Source organism: Carassius gibelio, chromosome B8 (genome assembly GCF_023724105.1).
Source record: "Carassius gibelio isolate Cgi1373 ecotype wild population from Czech Republic chromosome B8, carGib1.2-hapl.c, whole genome shotgun sequence".
In the NCBI taxonomy this organism is placed as follows: Eukaryota; Metazoa; Chordata; class Actinopteri; order Cypriniformes; family Cyprinidae; genus Carassius; species Carassius gibelio.
This window is the reverse complement of record NC_068403.1, coordinates 27,735,690-27,752,587: the sequence shown is the minus strand read 5'-3', so window position 1 is coordinate 27,752,587 and position 16,898 is coordinate 27,735,690.

The window sequence follows — 16,898 nt, the reverse complement described above, 5'->3', positions numbered from 1 at the left end:
ATTTCACTTCATTTCAACAGAAACACTATTTCAGCATTACTGGACTCAGAAAGCTGTAAACTGACAATCTTGATCATTGAAGTCCTAAACATTAGTTTTTGTGCATATAACTTCTAACACATTAAAATCTGTCTTACAGCATTGCAGAAAACATTGTACTTCATAAGGCATAAGCTTGTTTCAGTTTGGCAAGATTTGCACTGAATACTGAATGAAACAGCTTTATCTAATAGAGAGAAAAGCTTTTGAGCAGATTTGGGCTTGATTTCACTTCATTTCAACAGAAACACTATTTCAGCATTACTGGACTCAGAAAGCTGTAAACTGACAATCTTGATCATTGAAGTCCTAACATTAGTTTTTGTGCATATAACTTCTAACACATTAAAAACTGTCTTACAGCATTGCAGAAAACATTGTACTTCATAAGACATAAGCTTGTTTCAGTTTGGCAAGATTTGCACTGAATACTGAATGAAACAGCTTTATCTAATAGAGAGAAAAGCTTTTGAGCAGATTTGGGCTTGATTTCACTTCATTTCAACAGAAACACTATTTCAGCATTACTGGACTCAGAAAGCTGTAAACTGACAATCTTGATCATTGAAGTCCTAACATAAGTTTTTGTGAATATAACTTCTAACACATTAAAAACTGTCTTACAGCATTGCAGAAAACATTGTACTTCATAAGGCATAAGCTTGTTTCAGTTTGGCAAGATTTGCACTGAATATTGAATGAAACAGCTTTCTCTAATAGAGAGAAAAGCTTTTGAGCAGATTTGGGCTTGATTTCACTTCATTTGAACAGAAACACTATTTCAACATTACTGGACTCAGAAAGCTGTAAACTGCCAATCTTGATCATTGAAGTTCTAACATTAGTTTTTGTGTATATAACTTCTAACACATTAAAAACTGTCTTACAGCATTGCAAAAAACATTTCATTTCATAAGACATAAGCTTGTTTCAGTTTGGCAAGATTTGCACTGAATACTCAATGAAACCGCATTCTCTATTAGATAGAAAAGCTTTTGAGCAGATTTGGGCTTGATTTCACTTCATTTGAACAGAAACACTATTTCAGCATTACTGGACTCAGAAAGCTGTAAACTGACAATCTTGATTATTGAAGTCCTAACATAAGTTTTTGTGCATATAACTTCTAACACATTAAAAACTGTCTTACAGCATTGCAGAAAACATTGTACTTCATAAGGCATAAGCTTGTTTCAGTCTGGCAAGATTTGCACTGAATATTGAATGAAACAGCTTTCTCTAATAGAGAGAAAAGCTTTTGAGCATATTTGGGCTTGATTTCACTTCATTTCAACAGAAACACTATTTCAGCATTACTGGACTCAGAAAGCTGTAAACTGACAATCTTGATCATTGAAGTCCTAACATAAGATTTTGTGCATATAACTTCTAACACATTAAAAACTGTCTTACAGCATTGCAGAAAACATTGTACTTCATAAGACATAAGCTTGTTTCAGTTTGGCAAGATTTGCACTGAATATTGAATGAAACAGCTTTCTCTAATAGAGAGAAAAGCTTTTGAGCAGATTTGGGCTTGATTTCACTTCATTTGAACAGAAACACTATTTCAACATTACTGGACTCAGAAAGCTGTAAACTGACAATCTTGATCATTGCAGTCCTAACATTAGTTTTTGTGCATATAACTTCTAACACATTAAAAACTGTCTTATTGCATTGCAGAAAACATTGTACTTCATAAGGCATAAGCTTGTTTCAGTTTGGCAAGATTTGCACTGAATATTGAATGAAACAGCTTTCTCTAATAGAGAGAAAAGCTTTTGAGCAGATTTGGGCTTGATTTCACTTCATTTGAACAGAAACACTATTTCAACATTACTGGACTCAGAAAGCTGTAAACTGCCAATCTTGATCATTGAAGTTCTAACATTAGTTTTTGTGTATATAACTTCTAACACATTAAAAACTGTCTTACAGCATTGCAAAAAACATTTTATTTCATAAGACATAAGCTTGTTTCAGTTTGGCAAGATTTGCACTGAATACTCAATGAAACCGCATTCTCTATTAGAGAGAAAAGCTTTTGAGCAGATTTGGGCTTGATTTCACTTCATTTGAACAGAAACACTATTTCAGCATTACTGGACTCAGAAAGCTGTAAACTGACAATCTTGATCATTGAAGTCCTAACATAAGTTTTTGTGCATATAACTTCTAACACATTAAAAACTGTCTTACAGCATTGCAGAAAACATTGTACTTCATAAGACATAAGCTTGATTCAGTTTGGCAAGATTTGCACTGAATACTGAATGAAACAGCTTTATCTAATAGAGAGAAAAGCTTTTGAGCAGATTTGGGCTTGATTTCACTTCATTTCAACAGAAACACTATTTCAGCATTACTGGACTCAGAAAGCTGTAAACTGACAATCTTGATCATTGAAGTCCTAACATTAGTTTTTGTGCATATAACTCCTAACACATTAAAAACTGTCTTACAGCATTGCAGAAAACATTGTACTTCATAAGACATAAGCTTGTTTCAGTTTGGCAAGATTTGCACTGAATACTGAATGAAACAGCTTTATCTAATAGAGAGAAAAGCTTTTGAGCAGATTTGGGCTTGATTTCACTTCATTTGAACAGAAACACTATTTCAGCATTACTGGACTCAGAAAGCTGTAAACTGACAATCTTGATCATTGCAGTCCCTAACATTAGTTTTTGTGTATATAACTTCTAACACATTAAAAACTGTCTTACAGCATTGCAGAAAACATTGTACTTCATAAGGCATAAGCTTGTTTCAGTTTGGCAAGATTTGCACTGAATACTGAATGAAACAGCTTTATCTAATAGAGAGAAAAGCTTTTGAGCAGACTTGGGCTTGATTTCACTTCATTTCAACAGAAACACTATTTCAGCATTACTGGACTCAGAAAGCTGTAAACTGACAATCTTGATCATTGAAGTCCTAAACATTAGTTTTTGTGCATATAACTTCTAACACATTAAAATCTGTCTTACAGCATTGCAGAAAACATTGTACTTCATAAGGCATAAGCTTGTTTCAGTTTGGCAAGATTTGCACTGAATACTGAATGAAACAGCTTTATCTAATAGAGAGAAAAGCTTTTGAGCAGATTTGGGCTTGATTTCACTTCATTTCAACAGAAACACTATTTCAGCATTACTGGACTCAGAAAGCTGTAAACTGACAATCTTGATCATTGAAGTCCTAACATAAGTTTTTGTGCATATAACTTCTAACACATTAAAAGCTGTCTTACAGCATTGCAGAAAACATTGTACTTCATAAGACATAAGCTTGTTTCAGTTTGGCAAGATTTGCACTGAATACTGAATGAAACAGCTTTATCTAATAGAGAGAAAAGCTTTTGAGCAGATTTGGGCTTGATTTCACTTCATTTCAACAGAAACACTATTTAAGCATTACTGGACTCAGAAAGCTGTAAACTGACAATCTTGATCATTGAAGTCCTAACATTAGTTTTTGTGCATATAACTTCTAACACATTAAAAACTGTCTTACAGCATTGCAGAAAACATTGTACTTCATAAGACATAAGCTTGTTTCAGTTTGGCAAGATTTGCACTGAATACTGAATGAAACAGCTTTATCTAATAGAGAGAAAAGCTTTTGAGCAGATTTGGGCTTGATTTCACTTCATTTCAACAGAAACACTATTTCAGCATTACTGGACTCAGAAAGCTGTAAACTGACAATCTTGATCATTGAAGTCCTAACATTAGTTTTTGTGCATATAACTTCTAACACATTAAAAACTGTCTTACAGCATTGCAGAAAACATTGTATTTCATAAGGCATAAGCATCTATCAGTTTGGCAAGATTTGCACTTAATACTGAATGATACAGCTTACTCTGATAGAGAGAAAAGCTTTTGAGCAGATTTGGGCTTGATTTCACTTCATTTCAACAGAAACACTATTTCAGCATTACTGGACTCAGAAAGCTGTAAACTGACAATCTTGATCATTGAAGTCCTAACATTAGTTTTTGTGCATATAACTTCTAACACATTAAAAACTGTCTTACAGCATTGCAGAAAACATTGTACTTCATAAGACATAAGCTTGTTTCAGTTTGGCAAGATTTGCACTGAATACTGAATGAAACAGCTTTCTCTAATAGAGAGAAAAGCTTTTGAGCAGATTTGGTCTTGATTTCACTTCATTTGAACAGAAACACTATTTCAGCATTACTGGACTCAGAAAGCTGTAAACTGACAATCTTGATCATTGAAGTCCTAACATTAGTTTTTGTGCATATAACTTCTAACACATTAAAAACTGTCTTACAGCATTGCAGAAAACATTGTACTTCATAAGACATAAGCTTGTTTCAGTTTGGCAAGATTTGCACTGAATACTGAATGAAACAGCTTTATCTAATAGAGAGAAAAGCTTTTGAGCAGATTTGGGCTTGATTTCACTTCATTTCAACAGAAACACTATTTCAGCATTACTGGACTCAGAAAGCTGTAAACTGACAATCTTGATCATTGAAGTCCTAACATAAGTTTTTGTGAATATAACTTCTAACACATTAAAAACTGTCTTACAGCATTGCAGAAAACATTGTACTTCATAAGGCATAAGCTTGTTTCAGTTTGGCAAGATTTGCACTGAATATTGAATGAAACAGCTTTCTCTAATAGAGAGAAAAGCTTTTGAGCAGATTTGGGCTTGATTTCACTTCATTTGAACAGAAACACTATTTCAACATTACTGGACTCAGAAAGCTGTAAACTGCCAATCTTGATCATTGAAGTTCTAACATTAGTTTTTGTGTATATAACTTCTAACACATTAAAAACTGTCTTACAGCATTGCAAAAAACATTTCATTTCATAAGACATAAGCTTGTTTCAGTTTGGCAAGATTTGCACTGAATACTCAATGAAACCGCATTCTCTATTAGATAGAAAAGCTTTTGAGCAGATTTGGGCTTGATTTCACTTCATTTGAACAGAAACACTATTTCAGCATTACTGGACTCAGAAAGCTGTAAACTGACAATCTTGATCATTGAAGTCCTAACATAAGTTTTTGTGCATATAACTTCTAACACATTAAAAACTGTCTTACAGCATTGCAGAAAACATTGTACTTCATAAGGCATAAGCTTGTTTCAGTTTGGCAAGATTTGCACTGAATATTGAATGAAACAGCTTTCTCTAATAGAGAGAAAAGCTTTTGAGCATATTTGGGCTTGATTTCACTTCATTTCAACAGAAACACTATTTCAGCATTACTGGACTCAGAAAGCTGTAAACTGACAATCTTGATCATTGAAGTCCTAACATAAGATTTTGTGCATATAACTTCTAACACATTAAAAACTGTCTTACAGCATTGCAGAAAACATTGTACTTCATAAGACATAAGCTTGTTTCAGTTTGGCAAGATTTGCACTGAATATTGAATGAAACAGCTTTCTCTAATAGAGAGAAAAGCTTTTGAGCAGATTTGGGCTTGATTTCACTTCATTTGAACAGAAACACTATTTCAACATTACTGGACTCAGAAAGCTGTAAACTGCCAATCTTGATCATTGAAGTTCTAACATTAGTTTTTGTGTATATAACTTCTAACACATTAAAAACTGTCTTACAGCATTGCAAAAAACATTTCATTTCATAAGACATAAGCTTGTTTCAGTTTGGCAAGATTTGCACTGAATACTCAATGAAACCGCATTCTCTATTAGAGAGAAAAGCTTTTGAGCAGATTTGGGCTTGATTTCACTTCATTTGAACAGAAACACTATTTCAGCATTACTGGACTCAGAAAGCTGTAAACTGACAATCTTGATCATTGAAGTCCTAACATAAGTTTTTGTGCATATAACTTCTAACACATTAAAAACTGTCTTACAGCATTGCAGAAAACATTGTACTTCATAAGACATAAGCTTGTTTCAGTTTGGCAAGATTTGCACTGAATACTGAATGAAACAGCTTTATCTAATAGAGAGAAAAGCTTTTGAGCAGATTTGGGCTTGATTTCACTTCATTTCAACAGAAACACTATTTCAGCATTACTGGACTCAGAAAGCTGTAAACTGACAATCTTGATCATTGAAGTCCTAACATTAGTTTTTGTGCATATAACTTCTAACACATTAAAAACTGTCTTAGAGCATTGCAGAAAACATTGTACTTCATAAGACATAAGCTTGTTTCAGTTTGGCAAGATTTGCACTGAATACTGAATGAAACAGCTTTATCTAATAGAGAGAAAAGCTTTTGAGCAGATTTGGGCTTGATTTCACTTCATTTCAACAGAAACACTATTTCAGCATTACTGGACTCAGAAAGCTGTAAACTGACAATCTTGATCATTGAAGTCCTAACATTAGTTTTTTTGCATATAACTTCTAACACATTAAAAACTGTCTTACAGCATTGCAGAAAACATTGTACTTCATAAGACATAAGCTTGTTTCAGTTTGGCAAGATTTGCACTGAATACTGAATGAAACAGCTTTATCTAATAGAGAGAAAAGCTTTTGAGCAGATTTGGGCTTGATTTCACTTCATTTGAACAGAAACACTATTTCAACATTACTGGACTCAGAAAGCTGTAAACTGCCAATCTTGATCATTGAAGTTCTAACATTAGTTTTTGTGTATATAACTTCTAACACATTAAAAACTGTCTTACAGCATTGCAAAAAACATTTCATTTCATAAGACATAAGCTTGTTTCAGTTTGGCAAGATTTGCACTGAATACTCAATGAAACCGCATTCTCTATTAGATAGAAAAGCTTTTGAGCAGATTTGGGCTTGATTTCACTTCATTTGAAAAGAAACACTATTTCAGAATTACTGGACTCAGAAAGCTGTAAACTGACAATCTTGATCATTGAAGTCCTAACATAAGTTTTTGTGCATATAACTTCTAACACATTAAAAACTGTCTTACAGCATTGCAGAAAACATTGTACTTCATAAGGCATAAGCTTGTTTCAGTTTGGCAAGATTTGCACTGAATATTGAATGAAACAGCTTTCTCTAATAGAGAGAAAAGCTTTTGAGCATATTTGGGCTTGATTTCACTTCATTTCAACAGAAACACTATTTCAGCATTACTGGACTCAGAAAGCTGTAAACTGACAATCTTGGTCATTGAAGTCCTAACATAAGATTTTGTGCATATAACTTCTAACACATTAAAAACTGTCTTACAGCATTGCAGAAAACATTGTACTTCATAAGACATAAGCTTGTTTCAGTTTGGCAAGATTTGCACTGAATATTGAATGAAACAGCTTTCTCTAATAGAGAGAAAAGCTTTTGAGCAGATTTGGGCTTGATTTCACTTCATTTGAACAGAAACACTATTTCAACATTACTGGACTCAGAAAGCTGTAAACTGCCAATCTTGATCATTGAAGTTCTAACATTAGTTTTTGTGTATATAACTTCTAACACATTAAAAACTGTCTTACAGCATTGCAAAAAACATTTCATTTCATAAGACATAAGCTTGTTTCAGTTTGGCAAGATTTGCACTGAATACTCAATGAAACCGCATTCTCTATTAGAGAGAAAAGCTTTTGAGCAGATTTGGGCTTGATTTCACTTCATTTGAACAGAAACACTATTTCAGCATTACTGGACTCAGAAAGCTGTAAACTGACAATCTTGATCATTGAAGTCCTAACATAAGTTTTTGTGCATATAACTTCTAACACATTAAAAACTGTCTTACAGCATTGCAGAAAACATTGTACTTCATAAGACATAAGCTTGTTTCAGTTTGGCAAGATTTGCACTGAATACTGAATGAAACAGCTTTATCTAATAGAGAGAAAAGCTTTTGAGCAGATTTGGGCTTGATTTCACTTCATTTCAACAGAAACACTATTTCAGCATTACTGGACTCAGAAAGCTGTAAACTGACAATCTTGATCATTGAAGTCCTAACATTAGTTTTTGTGCATATAACTTCTAACACATTAAAAACTGTCTTACAGCATTGCAGAAAACATTGTACTTCATAAGACATAAGCTTGTTTCAGTTTGGCAAGATTTGCACTGAATACTGAATGAAACAGCTTTATCTAATAGAGAGAAAAGCTTTTGAGCAGATTTGGGCTTGATTTCACTTCATTTGAACAGAAACACTATTTCAACATTACTGGACTCAGAAAGCTGTAAACTGCCAATCTTGATCATTGAAGTTCTAACATTAGTTTTTGTGTATATAACTTCTAACACATTAAAAACTGTCTTACAGCATTGCAAAAAACATTTCATTTCATAAGACATAAGCTTGTTTCAGTTTGGCAAGATTTGCACTGAATACTCAATGAAACCGCATTCTCTATTAGAGAGAAAAGCTTTTGAGCAGATTTGGGCTTGATTTCACTTCATTTGAACAGAAACACTATTTCAGCATTACTGGACTCAGAAAGCTGTAAACTGACAATCTTGATCATTGAAGTCCTAACATAAGTTTTTGTGCATATAACTTCTAACACATTAAAAACTGTCTTACAGCATTGCAGAAAACATTGTACTTCATAAGACATAAGCTTGATTCAGTTTGGCAAGATTTGCACTGAATACTGAATGAAACAGCTTTATCTAATAGAGAGAAAAGCTTTTGAGCAGATTTGGGCTTGATTTCACTTCATTTGAACAGAAACACTATTTCAACATTACTGGACTCAGAAAGCTGTAAACTGCCAATCTTGATCATTGAAGTTCTAACATTAGTTTTTGTGTATATAACTTCTAACACATTAAAAACTGTCTTACAGCATTGCAAAAAACATTTCATTTCATAAGACATAAGCTTGTTTCAGTTTGGCAAGATTTGCACTGAATACTCAATGAAACCGCATTCTCTATTAGATAGAAAAGCTTTTGAGCAGATTTGGGCTTGATTTCACTTCATTTGAAAAGAAACACTATTTCAGAATTACTGGACTCAGAAAGCTGTAAACTGACAATCTTGATCATTGAAGTCCTAACATAAGTTTTTGTGCATATAACTTCTAACACATTAAAAACTGTCTTACAGCATTGCAGAAAACATTGTACTTCATAAGGCATAAGCTTGTTTCAGTTTGGCAAGATTTGCACTGAATATTGAATGAAACAGCTTTCTCTAATAGAGAGAAAAGCTTTTGAGCATATTTGGGCTTGATTTCACTTCATTTCAACAGAAACACTATTTCAGCATTACTGGACTCAGAAAGCTGTAAACTGACAATCTTGGTCATTGAAGTCCTAACATAAGATTTTGTGCATATAACTTCTAACACATTAAAAACTGTCTTACAGCATTGCAGAAAACATTGTACTTCATAAGACATAAGCTTGTTTCAGTTTGGCAAGATTTGCACTGAATATTGAATGAAACAGCTTTCTCTAATAGAGAGAAAAGCTTTTGAGCAGATTTGGGCTTGATTTCACTTCATTTGAACAGAAACACTATTTCAACATTACTGGACTCAGAAAGCTGTAAACTGCCAATCTTGATAATTGAAGTTCTAACATTAGTTTTTGTGTATATAACTTCTAACACATTAAAAACTGTCTTACAGCATTGCAAAAAACATTTCATTTCATAAGACATAAGCTTGTTTCAGTTTGGCAAGATTTGCACTGAATACTCAATGAAACCGCATTCTCTATTAGAGAGAAAAGCTTTTGAGCAGATTTGGGCTTGATTTCACTTCATTTGAACAGAAACACTATTTCAGCATTACTGGACTCAGAAAGCTGTAAACTGACAATCTTGATCATTGAAGTCCTAACATAAGTTTTTGTGCATATAACTTCTAACACATTAAAAACTGTCTTACAGCATTGCAGAAAACATTGTACTTCATAAGACATAAGCTTGTTTCAGTTTGGCAAGATTTGCACTGAATACTGAATGAAACAGCTTTATCTAATAGAGAGAAAAGCTTTTGAGCAGATTTGGGCTTGATTTCACTTCATTTCAACAGAAACACTATTTCAGCATTACTGGACTCAGAAAGCTGTAAACTGACAATCTTGATCATTGAAGTCCTAACATTAGTTTTTGTGCATATAACTTCTAACACATTAAAAACTGTCTTACAGCATTGCAGAAAACATTGTACTTCATAAGACATAAGCTTGTTTCAGTTTGGCAAGATTTGCACTGAATACTGAATGAAACAGCTTTATCTAATAGAGAGAAAAGCTTTTGAGCAGATTTGGGCTTGATTTCACTTCATTTGAACAGAAACACTATTTCAACATTACTGGACTCAGAAAGCTGTAAACTGCCAATCTTGATCATTGAAGTTCTAACATTAGTTTTTGTGTATATAACTTCTAACACATTAAAAACTGTCTTACAGCATTGCAGAAAACATTGTATTTCATAAGGCATAAGCATCTATCAGTTTGGCAAGATTTGCACTTAATACTGAATGATACAGCTTACTCTGATAGAGAGAAAAGCTTTTGAGCAGATTTGGGCTTGATTTCACTTCATTTCAACAGAAACACTATTTCAGCATTACTGGACTCAGAAAGCTGTAAACTGACAATCTTGATCATTGAAGTCCTAACATTAGTTTTTGTGCATATAACTTCTAACACATTAAAAACTGTCTTACAGCATTGCAGAAAACATTGTACTTCATAAGACATAAGCTTGTTTCAGTTTGGCAAGATTTGCACTGAATACTGAATGAAACAGCTTTCTCTAATAGAGAGAAAAGCTTTTGAGCAGATTTGGTCTTGATTTCACTTCATTTGAACAGAAACACTATTTCAGCATTACTGGACTCAGAAAGCTGTAAACTGACAATCTTGATCATTGAAGTCCTAACATTAGTTTTTGTGCATATAACTTCTAACACATTAAAAACTGTCTTACAGCATTGCAGAAAACATTGTACTTCATAAGACATAAGCTTGTTTCAGTTTGGCAAGATTTGCACTGAATACTGAATGAAACAGCTTTATCTAATAGAGAGAAAAGCTTTTGAGCAGATTTGGGCTTGATTTCACTTCATTTCAACAGAAACACTATTTCAGCATTACTGGACTCAGAAAGCTGTAAACTGACAATCTTGATCATTGAAGTCCTAACATAAGTTTTTGTGAATATAACTTCTAACACATTAAAAACTGTCTTACAGCATTGCAGAAAACATTGTACTTCATAAGGCATAAGCTTGTTTCAGTTTGGCAAGATTTGCACTGAATATTGAATGAAACAGCTTTCTCTAATAGAGAGAAAAGCTTTTGAGCAGATTTGGGCTTGATTTCACTTCATTTGAACAGAAACACTATTTCAACATTACTGGACTCAGAAAGCTGTAAACTGCCAATCTTGATCATTGAAGTTCTAACATTAGTTTTTGTGTATATAACTTCTAACACATTAAAAACTGTCTTACAGCATTGCAAAAAACATTTCATTTCATAAGACATAAGCTTGTTTCAGTTTGGCAAGATTTGCACTGAATACTCAATGAAACCGCATTCTCTATTAGATAGAAAAGCTTTTGAGCAGATTTGGGCTTGATTTCACTTCATTTGAACAGAAACACTATTTCAGCATTACTGGACTCAGAAAGCTGTAAACTGACAATCTTGATCATTGAAGTCCTAACATAAGTTTTTGTGCATATAACTTCTAACACATTAAAAACTGTCTTACAGCATTGCAGAAAACATTGTACTTCATAAGGCATAAGCTTGTTTCAGTTTGGCAAGATTTGCACTGAATATTGAATGAAACAGCTTTCTCTAATAGAGAGAAAAGCTTTTGAGCATATTTGGGCTTGATTTCACTTCATTTCAACAGAAACACTATTTCAGCATTACTGGACTCAGAAAGCTGTAAACTGACAATCTTGATCATTGAAGTCCTAACATAAGATTTTGTGCATATAACTTCTAACACATTAAAAACTGTCTTACAGCATTGCAGAAAACATTGTACTTCATAAGACATAAGCTTGTTTCAGTTTGGCAAGATTTGCACTGAATATTGAATGAAACAGCTTTCTCTAATAGAGAGAAAAGCTTTTGAGCAGATTTGGGCTTGATTTCACTTCATTTGAACAGAAACACTATTTCAACATTACTGGACTCAGAAAGCTGTAAACTGCCAATCTTGATCATTGAAGTTCTAACATTAGTTTTTGTGTATATAACTTCTAACACATTAAAAACTGTCTTACAGCATTGCAAAAAACATTTCATTTCATAAGACATAAGCTTGTTTCAGTTTGGCAAGATTTGCACTGAATACTCAATGAAACCGCATTCTCTATTAGAGAGAAAAGCTTTTGAGCAGATTTGGGCTTGATTTCACTTCATTTGAACAGAAACACTATTTCAGCATTACTGGACTCAGAAAGCTGTAAACTGACAATCTTGATCATTGAAGTCCTAACATAAGTTTTTGTGCATATAACTTCTAACACATTAAAAACTGTCTTACAGCATTGCAGAAAACATTGTACTTCATAAGACATAAGCTTGTTTCAGTTTGGCAAGATTTGCACTGAATAATGAATGAAACAGCTTTATCTAATAGAGAGAAAAGCTTTTGAGCAGATTTGGGCTTGATTTCACTTCATTTCAACAGAAACACTATTTCAGCATTACTGGACTCAGAAAGCTGTAAACTGACAATCTTGATCATTGAAGTCCTAACATTAGTTTTTGTGCATATAACTTCTAACACATTAAAAACTGTCTTAGAGCATTGCAGAAAACATTGTACTTCATAAGACATAAGCTTGTTTCAGTTTGGCAAGATTTGCACTGAATACTGAATGAAACAGCTTTATCTAATAGAGAGAAAAGCTTTTGAGCAGATTTGGGCTTGATTTCACTTCATTTCAACAGAAACACTATTTCAGCATTACTGGACTCAGAAAGCTGTAAACTGACAATCTTGATCATTGGAGTCCTAACATTAGTTTTTTTGCATATAACTTCTAACACATTAAAAACTGTCTTACAGCATTGCAGAAAACATTGTACTTCATAAGACATAAGCTTGTTTCAGTTTGGCAAGATTTGCACTGAATACTGAATGAAACAGCTTTATCTAATAGAGAGAAAAGCTTTTGAGCAGATTTGGGCTTGATTTCACTTCATTTGAACAGAAACACTATTTCAACATTACTGGACTCAGAAAGCTGTAAACTGCCAATCTTGATCATTGAAGTTCTAACATTAGTTTTTGTGTATATAACTTCTAACACATTAAAAACTGTCTTACAGCATTGCAAAAAACATTTCATTTCATATGACATAAGCTTGTTTCAGTTTGGCAAGATTTGCACTGAATACTCAATGAAACCGCATTCTCTATTAGATAGAAAAGCTTTTGAGCAGATTTGGGCTTGATTTCACTTCATTTGAAAAGAAACACTATTTCAGAATTACTGGACTCAGAAAGCTGTAAACTGACAATCTTGATCATTGAAGTCCTAACATAAGTTTTTGTGCATATAACTTCTAACACATTAAAAACTGTCTTACAGCATTGCAGAAAACATTGTACTTCATAAGGCATAAGCTTGTTTCAGTTTGGCAAGATTTGCACTGAATATTGAATGAAACAGCTTTCTCTAATAGAGAGAAAAGCTTTTGAGCATATTTGGGCTTGATTTCACTTCATTTCAACAGAAACACTATTTCAGCATTACTGGACTCAGAAAGCTGTAAACTGACAATCTTGATCATTGAAGTCCTAACATAAGATTTTGTGCATATAACTTCTAACACATTAAAAACTGTCTTACAGCATTGCAGAAAACATTGTACTTCATAAGACATAAGCTTGTTTCAGTTTGGCAAGATTTGCACTGAATATTGAATGAAACAGCTTTCTCTAATAGAGAGAAAAGCTTTTGAGCAGATTTGGGCTTGATTTCACTTCATTTGAACAGAAACACTATTTCAACATTACTGGACTCAGAAAGCTGTAAACTGCCAATCTTGATCATTGAAGTTCTAACATTAGTTTTTGTGTATATAACTTCTAACACATTAAAAACTGTCTTACAGCATTGCAAAAAACATTTCATTTCATAAGACATAAGCTTGTTTCAGTTTGGCAAGATTTGCACTGAATACTCAATGAAACCGCATTCTCTATTAGAGAGAAAAGCTTTTGAGCAGATTTGGGCTTGATTTCACTTCATTTGAACAGAAACACTATTTCAGCATTACTGGACTCAGAAAGCTGTAAACTGACAATCTTGATCATTGAAGTCCTAACATAAGTTTTTGTGCATATAACTTCTAACACATTAAAAACTGTCTTACAGCATTGCAGAAAACATTGTACTTCATAAGACATAAGCTTGTTTCAGTTTGGCAAGATTTGCACTGAATACTGAATGAAACAGCTTTATCTAATAGAGAGAAAAGCTTTTGAGCAGATTTGGGCTTGATTTCACTTCATTTCAACAGAAACACTATTTCAGCATTACTGGACTCAGAAAGCTGTAAACTGACAATCTTGATCATTGAAGTCCTAACATTAGTTTTTGTGCATATAACTTCTAACACATTAAAAACTGTCTTACAGCATTGCAGAAAACATTGTACTTCATAAGACATAAGCTTGTTTCAGTTTGGCAAGATTTGCACTGAATACTGAATGAAACAGCTTTATCTAATAGAGAGAAAAGCTTTTGAGCAGATTTGGGCTTGATTTCACTTCATTTGAACAGAAACACTATTTCAGCATTACTGGACTCAGAAAGCTGTAAACTGACAATCTTGATCATTGCAGTCCTAACATTAGTTTTTGTGTATATAACTTCTAACACATTAAAAACTGTCTTACAGCATTGCAGAAAACATTGTACTTCATAAGGCATAAGCTTGTTTCAGTTTGGCAAGATTTGCACTGAATACTGAATGAAACAGCTTTATCTAATAGAGAGAAAAGCTTTTGAGCAGACTTGGGCTTGATTTCACTTCATTTCAACAGAAACACTATTTCAGCATTACTGGACTCAGAAAGCTGTAAACTGACAATCTTGATCATTGAAGTCCTAAACATTAGTTTTTGTGCATATAACTTCTAACACATTAAAATCTGTCTTACAGCATTGCAGAAAACATTGTACTTCATAAGGCATAAGCTTGTTTCAGTTTGGCAAGATTTGCACTGAATACTGAATGAAACAGCTTTATCTAATAGAGAGAAAAGCTTTTGAGCAGATTTGGGCTTGATTTCACTTCATTTCAACAGAAACACTATTTCAGCATTACTGGACTCAGAAAGCTGTAAACTGACAATCTTGATCATTGAAGTCCTAACATAAGTTTTTGTGCATATAACTTCTAACACATTAAAAGCTGTCTTACAGCATTGCAGAAAACATTGTACTTCATGAGACATAAGCTTGTTTCAGTTTGGCAAGATTTGCACTGAATACTGAATGAAACAGCTTTATCTAATAGAGAGAAAAGCTTTTGAGCAGATTTGGGCTTGATTTCACTTCATTTCAACAGAAACACTATTTCAGCATTACTGGACTCAGAAAGCTGTAAACTGACAATCTTGATCATTGAAGTCCTAACATAAGTTTTTGTGCATATAACTTCTAACACATTAAAAACTGTCTTACAGCATTGCAGAAAACATTGTACTTCATAAGACATAAGCTTGTTTCAGTTTGGCAAGATTTGCACTGAATACTGAATGAAACAGCTTTATCTAATAGAGAGAAAAGCTTTTGAGCAGATTTGGGCTTGATTTCACTTCATTTCAACAGAAACACTATTTCAGCATTACTGGACTCAGAAAGCTGTAAACTGACAATCTTGATCATTGAAGTCCTAACATTAGTTTTTGTGCATATAACTTCTAACACATTAAAAACTGTCTTACAGCATTGCAGAAAACATTGTACTTTATAAGACATAAGCTTGTTTCAGTTTGGCAAGATTTGCACTGAATACTGAATGAAACAGCTTTATCTAATAGAGAGAAAAGCTTTTGAGCAGATTTGGGCTTGATTTCACTTCATTTGAACAGAAACACTATTTCAACATTACTGGACTCAGAAAGCTGTAAACTGACAATCTTGATCATTGCAGTCCTAACATCAGTTTTTGTGCATATAACTTCTAACACATTAAAAACTGTCTTATTGCATTGCAGAAAACATTGTACTTCATAAGGCATAAGCTTGTTTCAGTTTGGCAAGATTTGCACTGAATATTGAATGAAACAGCTTTCTCTAATAGAGAGAAAAGCTTTTGAGCAGATTTGGGCTTGATTTCACTTCATTTGAACAGAAACACTATTTCAGCATTACTGGACTCAGAAAGCTGTAAACTGACAATCTTGATCATTGCAGTCCTAACATTAGTTTTTGTGTATATAACTTCTAACACATTAAAAACTGTCTTACAGCATTGCAGAAAACATTGTACTTCATAAGGCATAAGCTTGTTTCAGTTTGGCAAGATTTGCACTGAATACTGAATGAAACAGCTTTATCTAATAGAGAGAAAAGCTTTTGAGCAGACTTGGGCTTGATTTCACTTCATTTCAACAGAAACACTATTTCAGCATTACTGGACTCAGAAAGCTGTAAACTGACAATCTTGATCATTGAAGTCCTAAACATTAGTTTTTGTGCATATAACTTCTAACACATTAAAATCTGTCTTACAGCATTGCAGAAAACATTGTACTTCATAAGGCATAAGCTTGTTTCAGTTTGGCAAGATTTGCACTGAATACTGAATGAAACAGCTTTATCTAATAGAGAGAAAAGCTTTTGAGCAGATTTGGGCTTGATTTCACTTCATTTCAACAGAAACACTATTTCAGCATTACTGGACTCAGAAAGCTGTAAAC